Source organism: Marmota marmota, unplaced genomic scaffold (genome assembly GCF_001458135.2).
Source record: "Marmota marmota marmota unplaced genomic scaffold, marMar, whole genome shotgun sequence".
In the NCBI taxonomy this organism is placed as follows: Eukaryota; Metazoa; Chordata; class Mammalia; order Rodentia; family Sciuridae; genus Marmota; species Marmota marmota.
Window position 1 is genome coordinate 56,458,633 of NW_025999842.1, and position 15,917 is coordinate 56,474,549.

Genomic DNA, 15,917 nt, shown 5'->3' on the forward strand with positions numbered 1-15,917 from the left:
AGATCAACATTATTTCTGTTACCAGTTTTAAAATTCAATGAGCTAATAAATCTATACATATATACAAATATATAAAAGTATAAAATAAATACATATATGTAAATATGTATGTATCAGAAATTTATACATATGTAAATTTGTGAAATATATATCTAACAATTATATATCTAATAATTATATATAATAACTATATATAATTATAAATATGTAACAATATATATACCTAACTATGTATAGAATTATTATATATTTTAAAATATATATTAGATCAATATTATTGAATATATATTTTGTTTCATATATATTATCTATGTTATGTTAGATCTTGTCACCTCTTTCAGTATTATATAAGAAAAATCACATCCTGAAAATTCAGAAAAATTTTTTTAAGGATCTATCAGCCAACAACCTCCAATTTTTGAATTAATAAATCCTTGACTTGTAAATGGAACTGATTGTCCAATATCAATTTAAAGATCATATCTGTCTGGAAACTTTATCTGACCTCTCTTAATTAATAATTTTACATATTTTTCTAAACCATGGTACTATGGTTTGGATATGAGATTCCCCTCAAAATCTCACGTGTGAGGTGATGCAAAAAGGTTTGAAGGAACAATTATTTAGTCATAGCCTTAATCTAATCAGTGAAATAATCCCTGATGGGATTCACTGAGTGGTAACTGGAGACAGGTGGGGTGTGGCTGGAGGAAGTGGTTTATTGGGGGCATGGCGATGAGGTATACATTCTGTATCCGGAGAGTGGAGTCTTTCTCTCTCTGCTTCTGGATCATCATGTGAACTGCTTCCACTGCCACACTCTTCTGCCAAGATGTTCTGCCTCATTTCGAGCCCTGAGGAATGGAGCCAGCCTATGGTGAACTAAGACCTCTGAAACTGTGAGCTCTCAAATAAACTTTTATTCCTCTGCAGTTGTTCTGGTCAGTTCTTTTAGTCACAGCAGCAAAAAAGGCTGACTAAAAAACATGATTTTGGTTTTATGTTGCCAGTACATATATTTTGTCTAATAAATAATTTAGCCTCCTGTTTAATTATAGATCTTTTAAAATATGAGCAGGATGTCTTATTCACATATGTGAATGAGACGATTAATAAGTGACTGTAAGTCTCTTTTACTTATGCACATTTCTGAAAGTGCATAAGTGACATATAAAATATTTTAATTCCAGAACATCATCCTTGAAATTGTTTCTCTCTTTCCAAAATAAGGCTATTTGTCTAACATTAAGAAAAATCTATCATTATCTATTCTTGATTATATGCTGCTCGATTGAGATACATAATTCTGGATTTTAGAGGTCGTTTATTTGTGATAGCTTTTGGTTTTAATTGAAAAGCAACAGAACACAAACTTGCTGGATAGCACCATGTTGTTGTGATTAAGATAATAGATTCTGAGTTCAGATTTACTGCCCATGAGTAACCTTGAGCAAGTTACTAATCTCTGCTTCAATTTCTTCATCTATAAGCTGGCAATAATAACAGTTTTATTAAATAAATTGAAGGATAGAATAAGTCATTAGCTCATGTCTGTCTGGCATATAGTAGGACTTTAGCACATGACTTAGCTTGGGCTGCTATAACAAAATGCTACAGAATGGATGGTTTGCCTGATAGACGTGGATCTCCTACACTTCTGGAGGCCAGGAAATCCAAGATCAAGGGGCAGATTTGGTTACTGGTGGGTCTTTTTCCTCACCTGCACACTTTGCTGCTTCTTGCTATGTCCTTATATGGTAGAGAGAGAGAGGGAAAATATTTTTATTATTTTTGTAAGGTTATTAGTCCCAATCATGGGACTAATATCACGTGTGTATGAGGTTAATAGAGCATTATGTCATCAGCACCCAAAGCTCAAAGGGGCCCTTTCCTCCTGATCTGACACAAACCAACTTAAATCCTATAGGCCTCACTTCCAAGGATCATTATATTAAATAATATTGGTAGTCAATACTCTAACATACAGATTTTGTGGGGACACAAACATGAAGTCAAACAATAAATAAGACATACTTTACTTTTGGTATTAACACTACCACTATCACCACCGAAACTACTAGAGGAGTACTTCATTTTGCCTACTATGGGCAACCAATCTTTTCAGCATAAACCAAGTCCTGCAGACGAGAATAAAATTTTGCCTAGAAATGTTAACAGAAACATAAAACTGCACATATTTTGCTTATGACGAATACCAAATTTTAGTGTAATTCATAAAAACATCTTCAGTTAAAGGCAGGTTGAGTGACTGCAGGTTGAGTGAGCTAGAAGATTGGGTAGGACTTAAATATAAATGTTGAAAGTTGTTTTTGCAGTTAATACACAGCGCTGTTCTCCACGCAGTTCCAGTCTTTGAAATCAGGCTGTAATGTTGCATCAATGTTGTAACATCAATATCTTCTTTGTAGGGTTGCTGGTCTCTGGGGAAAGTGCAGCAAGTAAACTTCTTTTTTTTATTTTTTCTTTTTAGTAAATGTGGTTTATGAAAGCAGACTAGCAGGAACGGCCCTAGGGCTATACAGGTGCACACACACTTGTGTATGAGGTTAATAGAGCATTATGTCATCAGCACCCAAAGCTCAGTTTTATTCTTTCTCTCCTTGTTTATGATTCATCACTTGTTCACTGAAGGAAAATAGAGCTCAAAAACATTGAAAGATCTGTAAGTTCTCTGAAGTCTCCATTGGAGCATGGAATTTGTTTTGTTCCTAGCTATATCCTCAGAATCTAAAAGAATTACTGGTACATATGAGCAGTCAATAAATATTTGATAAACTATAAGAATTATGTAATGTTGTATTTGAGTGTTTTTCATGTATCTTTACAGGCCTTTAAAGTATCTAATTTGTGATTTAAATAGCTGTGTCCATAATTTAATACAGAAATGTCTCTAAGTAATCAATGTAATCATCAATTTATTCATTTTTATCCACTTATTACTAGGCCTCATCCATGATAATGTTATAGTTTTCTGAACAATTACTGTATTTTTCATTATTTCCTAAAATAACCTATTTTATTATATAGATAAATAATCTATAACTCAAGCTCATTTATGTTAGATTAATTGCAACAGGTAGAGAAAGTACATTTAATTTTCAATAATCTATCCTTCTCCATTATTCTTAACAAGGATTCATTGCAATCTGCAATAAGTTGGTTGGCAATAACATTATTATCACTGCATAAGCATCATTTTATTTCAAAGGACATCCTCAAGATTTATTTGAGGCATAGAAAGAACCTAAACCATTTATTTTTCTGAAAATAAGAAAGGCCTAGTTCCTTTCAGGAGTGCAACAAATGTAAGCAAAAATAGTAACATCTCCTTTTTAAGATTCTAGCTCAGTTCTTTATAGCAAAGTTTATGTAGTTAAGACATACACTGGTATTTTAGCTATACATTATTTTGAAACCATGTATAAGATCAAGACATTCATCCCTTAGAGGAATAAGCACAGTCATGTTTATTAAAAATTTGAGAAATATCTAAATATAATAAAGTACACATATTTGATTGATGCCTAGACTAACTTAACATGATATAGAACTTACGAAACAGGCCTCCTTCAAGACTATAATACCCTGAAACAATTATTCTGATATCTATTACCACATATTGGTTTTGCCTGTTTTTGAACTTTTTATGAAAGGAATCAAGTCCTATATATTATTTTGTGTCTAGGTTTTTTTCATTCAATATTATATCTGTTAGATTGATCCATGTTATGCATACAGGAACTTTGGTGGTTTTTGCCTTACTATTTACTATTCCATTATATGAACAGACTATGATTTATATACCCATTTTATTATTGGTAGATATGTGCATTATTTTCATTTCAGACTTAGGAATACAGGTGTTCTGAACCTTTTGGGTCACACTGATTTTTTTGTTTGGCTTTCTTTAATTTTGATCCACTTGCATTAATTTATCTCTCTGGCTTCTAGCTCCTGGATCATAAAGTAAGTGTTAATTATCTGTTGAAATATCTGCCCAACTGTTTCCTAAATTGTTTACCAATCAATGTACATTTCCACCATCAATGTGTGACAGCTACACATTACTCTGCTTATAACCAATGCCTAGAATTTGCTATAGACTAAGTGTTTGTATTCCCCTCCAACAATTCATATCTTTGCTCTCCAATCTTCTATATGATGATGTTTGGAGATGGGGCTTTGGGGGGGTAATTATGTTATATGGGAAGCCTTAATCATGGGTTAATGTCCTTTTAATAAGAGTGGGTTTAGAAATGAAGGAAGTACCACTCACTACTACTACTAGTGACTCAACTGCAAGCTTTTTGCCTATTCCCCAGAACTTATAATCTACATGTCTAGAAGTCTTACTTCCAAGGTGAGGAATGCTTCTACCAGGAGATGCAACAATTTGGTTTACCTGGAAGTTAATGCTGATACTTAGAATTTGGGAATCCTCATGCACCTGAATGAACAGTTGAAGAAGACACTGTTGAAGAAGACATAACACGGTTAAATCTCTTTCTTTGTGTTAATAGGGTTGATTGATACAGACTGCCAAAAAGATTAGACTTCTCATCCACAATGGAGATAAGGAAGAGTACATCTACAATACAAAAGGTCCCTCAATACTAATGCATCTCTTAGAATAACCATATCCTGTTATTAAGGTCAATGAAAAAGGACAACACCACTCTAATTTGGGCAGGACTACTATGGCTCAGATCCCTGAGGAATTAGGGTTTGGCTCACACAACTAAGTTAAGAGCCACCAGTGGCTAAGATGTTTGCTGAAGGTCAAGGGAAAACAGAATCAATAGTTAAAGATGGTAGTATAAGTGACAGCTGTAACCACATAACTAACTATGTAATCAAGGTGTGTGTGATCTCAAATATCTTTGTATTCTTTCTTCTCATTTCTTTGTATGTCATGTAACAGAATATGCTGACTTTGTGTTCTAGTATGAAAGTATATAGTTAGTTTTGCATCATAGTATAGAAGTTATGAGATATCAAGAAGGGTAACTATCACTCCAGGACTTTATCATCACTTCTTGGGGAGGGTTTGGTGTGTTTGGGGTTAGCTATATCATGTTAGGAAGAGATTTAACTGTGTTAAGTCTTTATTTGGAGAGTAGGTATGGTGTAAGGACATGAAGATGAGTGCTAATTTGACAAGGGTGAATGCGTGATTTTTAGTATTATGTGTCAACTCAACTAAGCCACAGGATGCCCAGATATCTGTTGAAACATTATTTCTGGTTGTATCTTGAAGACTGTTTCTGGAAGGCATAGCATTTGGATTGGTGGACTGAATAAAACAGAAGGCTCTCTCTGGTGTGGCTGATCATTATCTCATCTGTTAATGGCCTGTAAAGAAGAAAAGTGAAGGACATTCTCTGCCCACTGTATTAGCTGATAGAAATGTCTTCTCTGCCCTCAGTTCTTTAACTTCTCAAGACCTCAGATATGGATTAGAACTTACAATATTACCCTTGTCACTTTCAGACCTTAAAAAAGTACTATCAGCTTTCTGGGTTTTCCAAACGGTAGATGGTAGATTCCGGAACTTAGTCTCCACAATCACTTGATCCCGTATTTTATAATAAATCTTTTTGTACATACAGATTTCTAGGCTATTTCTTCCAAAGATATATGTGATATATCTGTATCTGGAACTATATTTATTTTCTGTTGTATTTCTTTATTCTTTTGTTTCTATTTCTTTGGAAAGTTCTTTACAATACAAAAACACATTCTTTTAACTTCAGCCACTGCTGTAGTTACCTATATATTGACAGTGTATTATGGTTATCATTTGCTTTTTTTGAATGAGTGATGGTGTTAAACACTTTTACATATGTTTAACAGCCACATATACTTTCATTGTCTAATCAGCATTTTCATGTCTGTTGTTTATTTTAAAATATTTTCTATCATTATATAATTGATTTACTACTTATTTATGGAGACAAGATTTTGTTGTTGTTGTTGGACATACTATTGAAAATATCTACTATCATTCTGTGACTTGTTCTTTTTCACTCATAATGGTCCCTTCTGATGAATAAAAGTGCTCAGTTTAATCATGAAATTTTCATATGTCAGTCTTTTATGAGTTTAGTGTTTTTGTGCCTTGCTTATTAATTCACATCAAATTTATTTAAAAATTATTTTTTTGGAAAGTTTATTGTCTTTCAGGATAAGTCTATGATCCACCTTGTATTAATTCTTATAAATTATGTTAATAAATGATCAACTATTTTTTCATCATTAGCTAGCTAAATTAAAATAATGTTGATGTTAACAATTGGTTCTTAGGGAACATGTGAAGCCAAAAGTTATTGAAATATTAGTTATGCTATCTTCTTTTAGCTACTTCACATTCTCTCATTTACATTACTAGCTAATAATTTACTAACTACTCTATATCCTATATACTAGTTAACCAAGTGATTTTGGCTTCAAAAGGAAACAGATCAAAATAAAATTTAAGGGACAGTATAGAATGAACTAAGAACAAACAATGAGGATTATGAATAAAATGGAGGACAGAAATGGTATCTGGACTGAAGGGTCCCTGTTATTGACCCTTGAAGTTGTCATTCCATTGTCATGGCAAAGCCTATGCATAACCTTGGACAGGAGGATCACTTGAGTGACCTGGGGACTCCCGTCAAGATATGAAGCATTACTGACTTCTGTTACTGTGCTGGTACATATTGAGTAGTGGTATCTGAACCCAGCTACTGAATTATTGCTTCCTTGTGGAAACTCTCTATTGAAGTTCTGGACCAGTTGTTCCCCAAGTTAATGCCACCAGTGGGGAATGAGGAAGAATATTTATACTTGCTAATAAATTCTACATGATTAAGGCCTTAGTGAGTCTTCAAAATATTGGTGCACATTTTTTTCTATTGCAAGTTTGGCATGGTTCACAGACTCAAAATTACTGCTTTCATTTCAGTAATCAATATTGATTTGACTACATTTCTTCAGGTTTATGTTACTGTCTTGCATGGGACTGAAACATTAATGTAGTTTACATAAAACTCTATTTTCTTGTTTCTGGAATCTTATCGAAGAAATTATACAGTGTTATGGGCAGATAATTTTCCTTATATTGAAAAGAATTAACTTTTTTTTTTCATTACTTTAATGTAGCTGGGTGGTTAATTTGTAGCACATTGGTCGAAAAAACCACAGCAGGAAGCTTTAGGCTCTTACTGAAATATGTAAATTACAGTAATAATCTTTGCATTAAAAGTGATAAAATAAACATAATGGGTCCAAACCCACAGTTTTTATTCTGAGAAAAATTAAAAAAGGAAGAGGAAGAAGAAGAACTTTATGAATAAAAATGAAAATGTTCAACTAAATTGAATAGGGCTGTTTTCATACAATATATTCCTCCAGTTATTCTTAGAACTCTCCTATGAAAACACAGAAAAAAGAGTTAAAATAAGCTGGCGTTATTCCTGGACTTGAGGTTTCGCCTATCATTAACAGAAATTTCAACTTAACAAATATCATGTGCATATTAATGTATAATATACTAGAAGTTTCTTTCTCCTTTATAAAAAAAAGAAAACATATATGGCCTTTTGTATTATAGGGGAGTGGATGTCTACATGTGAATATTTCCTTCTCTGTGGCTTGTTACCTTATGTGAAGCTCAATACCCACAAGGTGTTTTTGAAGTAAGGTTTCTCCTATGTCTTCATCAGAACTCTGTTGAAAAGTAAGCATTTAGGGTAAAAGGAGAAATAAGAACACTTGAAATCATTATTGTTTAATGATAATAATAAAATACAATAAGCATTTGGAAAAATCCCCTTTTTAAATTGGGAGCCTGGTCTTGCAAAAAAGATGGAGGTGTCCTAATTGTGTATAGAAAAAAAAAGACAGGGAGTCAGATGTATAAACTATTTTCCAGGTATGACTACAATGAGGGAGTGTGCAGATGTGCACAGGCCAGGGAAGGGAGCTTGATTAATCTCATGACATACCATCCCTCTATGGATAGCTTTATCTTGACCTTGCCCTATCTGTGACCTTGTTGTCAACAGCCCCCCCCCCCCCAAAAAAAAAACAAAAACACCGCAACAAAAAACTAACAACAGTAGCAATAGCAATATTGGAAGTTTTAGAGTACTTACTATATATTTTTGAAACTGAACTGAAAGTCTTTTCATGATTTATCTCAACTTACAAAAACAGGTGGGGATATAAAAAAGAAATTACAGGACTAGTGGCATAAAGCCAAAATTTCCCAAAGAAAACATTATTTTACTATAACTGACATTTACTAGCCAAATTATCACACTCTGTAGAAGCCAGTATTGTTAATATTTCACATGCACTATTTTATAAGCACTATTAAAATTCTACATGCTCAAAAGGAAGCATGCTTAAAATTTTTTGCAGTTCCAGTCCAACTTCTGCCTCAATAATGGTTCTTTGCATATTATTGTGCTCAAAAACAAAAGAAAATTAGAGAAGAGAATCCAGGGTGAATTTTCTTCCTTTTATATTTAGTAAAGTGTATTTTGAAACTTTGTTCTGGTGCTCCAAAAGTAAATGGTTTCTCCTTTTAATGAGAATTCCAGCACAGCTAGAGTGAGTTTAAGCCATGTTGCTTTGCTTGTTGTTTATGGCTGGTGTCTGTTCTGAATGTGTGTGTGTGTGCTCTGATTGGTTGGCACTTATTGTGCCAGTTGTTATATACAGTATTTTGAATAACACCCCAGAGAATAACTGACAGAAAACTTGGAAGTAATTGTCACCTCATCCAAAAATCCAATTATGTAGGAACTTGTATTGTAGTTGTGGGAAAGCTGTTACATGTACCCAATATGAGTAGCAGCTGCCCACTTTGCTATTGCTCTCTAGAGAAATAACAGCTCAAGGATGCCCAAACTCTTAGGAGAATAAATTGAAATACTTATCAAGCTTTCCACACACAGTACTTGCTGATAGTGGCCATGTTTAAACACGTTGGGGTACATACAAATATATTTTTTTCAATTATTTTGTAGTATTCACATTTTATTACAAAGCAACAATTACTACACACTTAAGAGATAAGAATCTCAGACTCTAAGTCTTTTTTTACATCAGTCCAACAAAATAGTCAAAAGAAATTCTCTGACAGAGGGGAAGATGGCAGAGAGGGGAGTGCATTGCCCCCGTGTGCTGCGTCACTGTGTGGGAGTATGACAAGTCAGGACGGCTAAAGGCTATCTTGTTAGGAATTTCCAGCAATAGTGGGGTGCTCCGGAACCTGGAGGAAGGATTTCCATCGCACGAGGATCGGCTACTGGGACTCAAACGCGAGAGGTTTGTCCCACGGAGGGTAACACTGCTTATTCAGCAAATCGCCCCGCAGCTAGAGTCTGCAGCGCGCGCTGGGAAACGAGGAGATAGCGACGCAGGGATACAGCGCTGCAGTTTCTGCCAGCCGTGCAAGCACCGTACTCAGGGCTGAATTCTGGGTTCGAGACGGGGGAAGGAAGCGGTCCATCTCGGTTCTCCACACCGGTCAGACCACAGAGGAGGCCAGCGACCACCATGTTGGAGAGCTGACATCACCATCCCTGTTTTCAATTGACCGCAGCTCATTCAGCCATAGAACAGGTAATTTCAGGCTGCCATTCGCCTGCGGCTTGCGGACAGATTGCTCGGGCTTAGTGCCTGGGTGCTTCTTAGAGCCTGCTCTTATCGGAGCGTGCACCGAGCGCGGGGCGGCCGAGTTCCAGCTCCCGGAACTGCCCTGGCCCAGGGCTGGGGAGCCTGCGGAGGCTGCTTCTTGGAGCCTGCTCTTATCAGAGCATACACCGAGCACGGAGTGGCCGAGTTCCGGCCCTCGGAACTGCCCTGGCCCAGGGCTAAGGAGCCAGCGGAAACTGCTTCTTGGAGCCTGCTCTTATCGGAGCGTACACCGAGCACAGAGCGGCCGAGTTCCGGCTCCCGGAACTGCCCTGGCCCAGGGCTAGGAGCCCGCGGAAACTGCTTCTCGGTCCGGGTCCTGCTGAGGGCCGGTCAGGACTCACCCGTTGCTTTGGTTGCCCGGCAAGGGGAACGAAATGCTGCCATTCGCATAGGATACCAACATGGCAGAGATCTGATGTCATCAGAAAGCGGCGGAGGAGAGAACTTCATCAATACCAGCGGCAACAGAAACAGTTGGTCTCCTGGTAGGGGGGGTGAGGCACAGACACCCGAGTCTCCTCAATTTGTCGTCGAGCCAGAGGGGAGGAGCCGGGCCGCCGCCAGCGCCCGGAGCAGGCCCAGCGGCTCGCCAGCGTGGTGACCGCGTGACCCCAATTGGAGAGGGGGCGGAGCGGAGCCGCCACCCGCACCCGCAAGGTGGGCAGACCCGCGACCCAGTGGTACATGGGCGTGGTAGGAGGGGCAGGGCAGAGCCGCCGTTCGCGCTTGCAAGGTAAACAGACCTGTGACAGCCTGGCGGGTCAGGCCCAGTGGCCTGCCAGTGTGGTACACACGTCACCCCAACTGGAGTAGGGGCAGAGCAGATCCTTCTCCCACGCCCGGATCAGGCCCTGCCGGTGTGGTGGTCACGTGACCCCAATTGGAGTGGGGGCGGAGCGGAACCGCCACCCGTGCCCGCAGGGTGAGCAGACCTGTGACCAACCTGCAGATCAGGCCCAGGGGTCCGCAGGCGTGGTAGGAGGGGCAGGGCAGATCCGCCGCCCGCGCCTCCAAGGTAGGCAGACCTGCAACAGACCGGCGGATCAGGCCCAGGAGCCTGCCGGCGTGGTACACACACCACCCTAATTGGAGTAGGGGCAGAGCAGAGTCGCCGCCCGTGCCAGGAACAGGCCCAGCGTCCTGCAGGCGGGGTAGTCACGACACCCCAATTGGAGTAGGGGCAGAGCAGAGCCTCCACCCGTGCCCGAAAGGTGGGCAGATCTGCGACCGACCAGCGGGACAGGCCCAGTGGCCTGCCGGTACGACAGACACGTCACCCCATTTGGAGTAGGGGCAGAGTAGAGCCGCCGCCCGCGCCTGCAGGGTAGGCAAACCTGCAACCGACCGGCGGATCAGGCCCGGTGGCCTGCCGGCGTGGTACACTCGTCACCCCAATTGGAGTAGGGGCAGAACAGAGCCGCCGCCAGCGCCCAGAACAGGCCCAGTGACCTGCCGGCGTGGTAGCCACGACACCCCAATTGGAATAAGGAGAGAGCAGAGCCGCCGCCCGCGCCTGCAGGAAAGATACGCAAGCAGTATGAAAAGACAAGGAAAGAAAGGACCACAAGCAATGCAGGTCAACGCAACTTTAGAAGAGGTAACAGCTGCAGCAGATGGAATGTCAGATAAAGAATTCAGGATATACATGCTTCAGATGATCTGGAGTATCAAGGAAGACATTAAACAGCAAAATCAGACAATGAAAGATCACTTCGACAATGAATTACGCAAACAAATCCAGGAAGCAAAGGATCAACTATACAGGGAGATAGAGGTTATAAAAAACAAACAAACAGAAATCCTAGAAATGCAGGAAGCAATAAACCAACTTAAAAACTCAATGGAGAATACTACCAGCAGAGTAGAACACTTAGAAGATAGAACATCAGACAATGAAGACAAAGTATTTCAACTGGAAAAGAACATAGACAGCTCAGCAAGACTGTTAAGAAACCATGAGCAGAACATCCAAGAAATATGGGATAACATTAAGAGACCAAACTTAAGAGTCATTGGGATACAGGAAGGTACAGAGCTCCAAACCAAAGGAATGAGCAGTCTATTCAATGAAATAATACGAGAAAACTTCCCAGACTTGAAGAATGAGACAGAATCCCAAATCCTAGAAGCCTACAGGACGCCGAATGTGCAAAATCATAAGAGATCCACACCTAGACACATTATAATGAAGATGCCCAACATACAGAATAAGGAGAGAATTTTAAAAGCTACAAGAGAAAGGAAGCAGATTACATTTAGGGGTAAGCCAATCAGGATAACAGCTGATCTTTCAACACAGACTCTGAAAGCTAGAAGATCCTGGAATAACATATTTCAAACACTGAAAGAAAATGGGTTCCAACCAAGAATTGTGTATCCAGCGAAATTAAGCTTCAGGATGGAAGATGAAATTAAAACCTTCCACGATAAACAAAAGTTTAAAGAATTCGCAGCTAGAAAACCATCTCTTCAAAACATCCTCGCCAAAGCATTACAGGAAGAGGAAATGGAAAATAACAATGAAAACCAACAGTGGGAGGTAGGACAGTAAAGGGGGGGAAAATAATCAAAGAGGAAAACAAACCATGTTTAGTAACAGAAATAAACAAATATGGCTGGAAGAACAACCCATATCTCAATAATAACCCTAAATGTTAATGGCTTAAACTCACCAATTAAGAGACACAGGCTAGTAGAATGGATCACAAAACAAGACCCAACAATATGCTGCCTACAGGAGACGCATTTGATAGGAAAAGACATACATAGGCTGAAGGTGAAAGGTTGGGAAAAATCATATCACTCATATGGACTTCGGAAACAAGCAGGAGTGTCCATACTCATATCAAATAAAATAGATTTCAAGCCAAAGTTAATCAAAAGGGATAAAGAGGGACACTACATACTGCTTAAGGGAACCATACACCAACAAGACATAACAATCATAAATATTTATGCCCCAAACAATGGTGCAGCTATGTTCGTCAAACAAACTCTTCTCAAGTTCAAGAGTCTAATAGACCACCATACCATAATCATGGGAGACTTCAACACACCTCTCTCGCCACTGGACAGATCTTCCAAACAAAAGTTGAATAAGGAAACTATAGAACTCAATAACACTATTAATAACCTAGACCTAATTGACATATATAGAGTATACCACCCAACATCAAGCAGTTACACTTTTTTCTCAGCAGCACATGGATCCTTCTCAAAAATAGATCATATATTATGTCACAGGGCAACTCTTAGACAATATAAAGGAGTAGAGATAATACCATGCATCTTATCTGATCATAATGGAATGAAACTGAAAATCAACGATAAAAGAAGGAAGGAAAAAGCATACATCACTTGGAGAATGAACAATAGGTTACTGAATGATCAATGGGTTATAGAAGACATCAAGGAGGAAATTAAAAAATTCTTAGAGATAAATGAAAACACAGACACAACATATCGGAATCTATGGGACACATTGAAAGCAGTTCTAAGAGGAAAATTCATTGCTTGGAGTTCATTCCTTAAAAAAAGAAAAAACCAACAAATAAATGATCTCATACTTCATCTCAAAATCCTTGAAAAAGAAGAGCAAAACAACAGCAAAAGAAGTAGAAGGCAAGAAATAATTAAAATCAGAGCTGAAATTAATGAAATCGAAACAAAAGAAACAATTGAAAAAATTGACAAAACTAAAAGTTGGTTCTTTGAAAAAATAAACAAAATCGACAGACCCTTAGCGATGCTAGCGAAGAGAAGAAGAGAGAGAACTCAAATTACTAGCATACGGGATGAAAAAGGCAATATCACAACAGACACTTCAGAAATACAGAAGATAATCAAAAACTATTTTGAATCCTTATACTCCAATAAATTAGAAGATAGTGAAGGCATAGATAAATTTCTTAAGTCATATGATCTGCCCAGATTGAGTCAGGAGGATATAGACAACCTAAACAGACCAATATCAATTGAGGAAATAGAAGAAACCATCAAAAGACTACCAACTAAGAAAAGCCCAGGACCGGATGGGTATACAGCAGAGTTTTACAAAACCTTTAAAGAGGAACTAATACCAATACTTTTCAAGCTACTTCAGGAAATAGAAAAAGAGGGAGAACTTCCAAATTCATTCTACGAGGCCAACATCACCCTGATACCTAAACCAGACAAAGACACTTCAAAGAAAGAAAACTACAGACCAATATCTCTAATGAACCTAGATGCAAAAATCCTCAATAAAATTCTGGCGAATCGGATACAAAAACATATCAAAAAAATTGTACACCATGATCAAGTAGGATTCATCCCTGGGATGCAAGGCTGGTTCAATATACGGAAATCAATAAATGTTATTCACCACATCAATAGACTTAAAAATAAGAACCATATGATCATCTCGATAGATGCGGAAAAAGCATTCGACAAAGTACAGCATCCCTTTATGTTCAAAACTCTAGAAAAACTAGGGATAACAGGAACATACCTCAATATTGTAAAAGCAATCTATGCTAAGCCTCAGGCTAGCATCATTCTGAATGGAGAAAAACTGAAGGCATTCCCTCTAAAATCTGGAACAAGACAGGGATGCCCTCTCTCTCCACTTCTGTTCAACATAGTTCTCGAAACACTGGCCAGAGCAATTAGACAGACGAAAGAAATTAAAGGCATCAAAATAGGAAAAGAAGAACTTAAATTATCACTATTTGCAGATGATATGATTCTATACCTAGCAGACCCAAAAGGCTCTACAAAGAAACTATTAGAGCTAATAAATGAATTCAGCAAAGTGGCAGGATATAAAATCAACACGCATAAATCAAAGGCATTCCTGTATATCAGCGACAAATCCTCTGAAATGGAAATGAGGACAACCACTCCATTCACAATATCTTCAAAAAAAATAAAATACTTGGGAATCAACCTAACAAAAGAGGTGAAAGACTTATACAATGAAAACTACAGAACCCTAAAGAGAGAAATAGAAGAAGATCTTAGAAGATGGAAAAATATACCCTGTTCATGGATAGGCAGAACTAACATCATCAAAATGGCGATATTACCAAAAGTTCTCTATAGGTTTAATGCAATGCCAATCAAAATCCCAACGGCATTTCTTGTAGAAATAGAGAAAGCAATCATGAAATTCATATGGAAAAATAAAAGACCCAGAATAGCAAAAACAATGCTAAGCAGGAAGTGTGAATCAGGCGGTATAGCGATACCAGACTTCAAACTATACTACAGAGCAATAGTAACAAAAACAGCATGGTACTGGTACCAAAACAGGCGGGTGGACCAATGGTACAGAATAGAGGACACAGAAACCAATCCACAAAACTACAACTATCTTATATTTGATAAAGGGGCTAAAAGCATGCAATGGAGGAAGGATAGCATCTTCAACAAATGGTGCTGGGAAAACTGGAAATCCATATGCAACAAAATGAAACTGAATCCCTTTCTCTCGCCATGCACAAAAGTTAATTCAAAATGGATCAAGGAGCTTGATATCAAATCAGAGACACGCCGTCTGATAGAAGAAAAAGTTGGCTACGATCTACATACTGTGGGGTCGGGCTCCAAATTCCTCAATAGGACACCCATAGCACAAAAGTTAATAACTAGAATCAACAAATGGGACTTACTCAAACTAAAAAGTTTTTTCTCAGCAAAAGAAACAATAAGAGAGGTAAATAGGGAGCCTACACCCTGGGAACAAATCTTTACTCCTCACACTTCAGATAGAGCCCTAATATCCAGAGTATACAAAGAACTCAAAAAATTAGACAATAAGAGAACAAACAACCCAATCAACAAATGGGCCAAGGACCTGAACAGACACTTCTCAGAGGAGGACATACAGTCAATCAACAAGTACATGAAAAAATGCTCACCATCTCTAGCTGTCAGAGAAATGCAAATCAAAACCACCCTAAGATACCATCTCACTCCAGTAAGATTGGCAGCCATTATGAAGTCAAACAACAACAAGTGCTGGCGAGGATGTGGGGAAAAGGGTACACTTGTACATTGCTGGTGGGACTGCAAATTGGTGCAGCCAATTTGGAAAGCAGTATGGAGATTTCTTGGAAAGCTGGGAATGGAGCCACCATTTGACCCAGCTATTCCCCTTCTTGGTCTATTCCCTAAAGACCTAAAAAGAGCATGCTACAGGGACACTGCTACATCGATGTTCA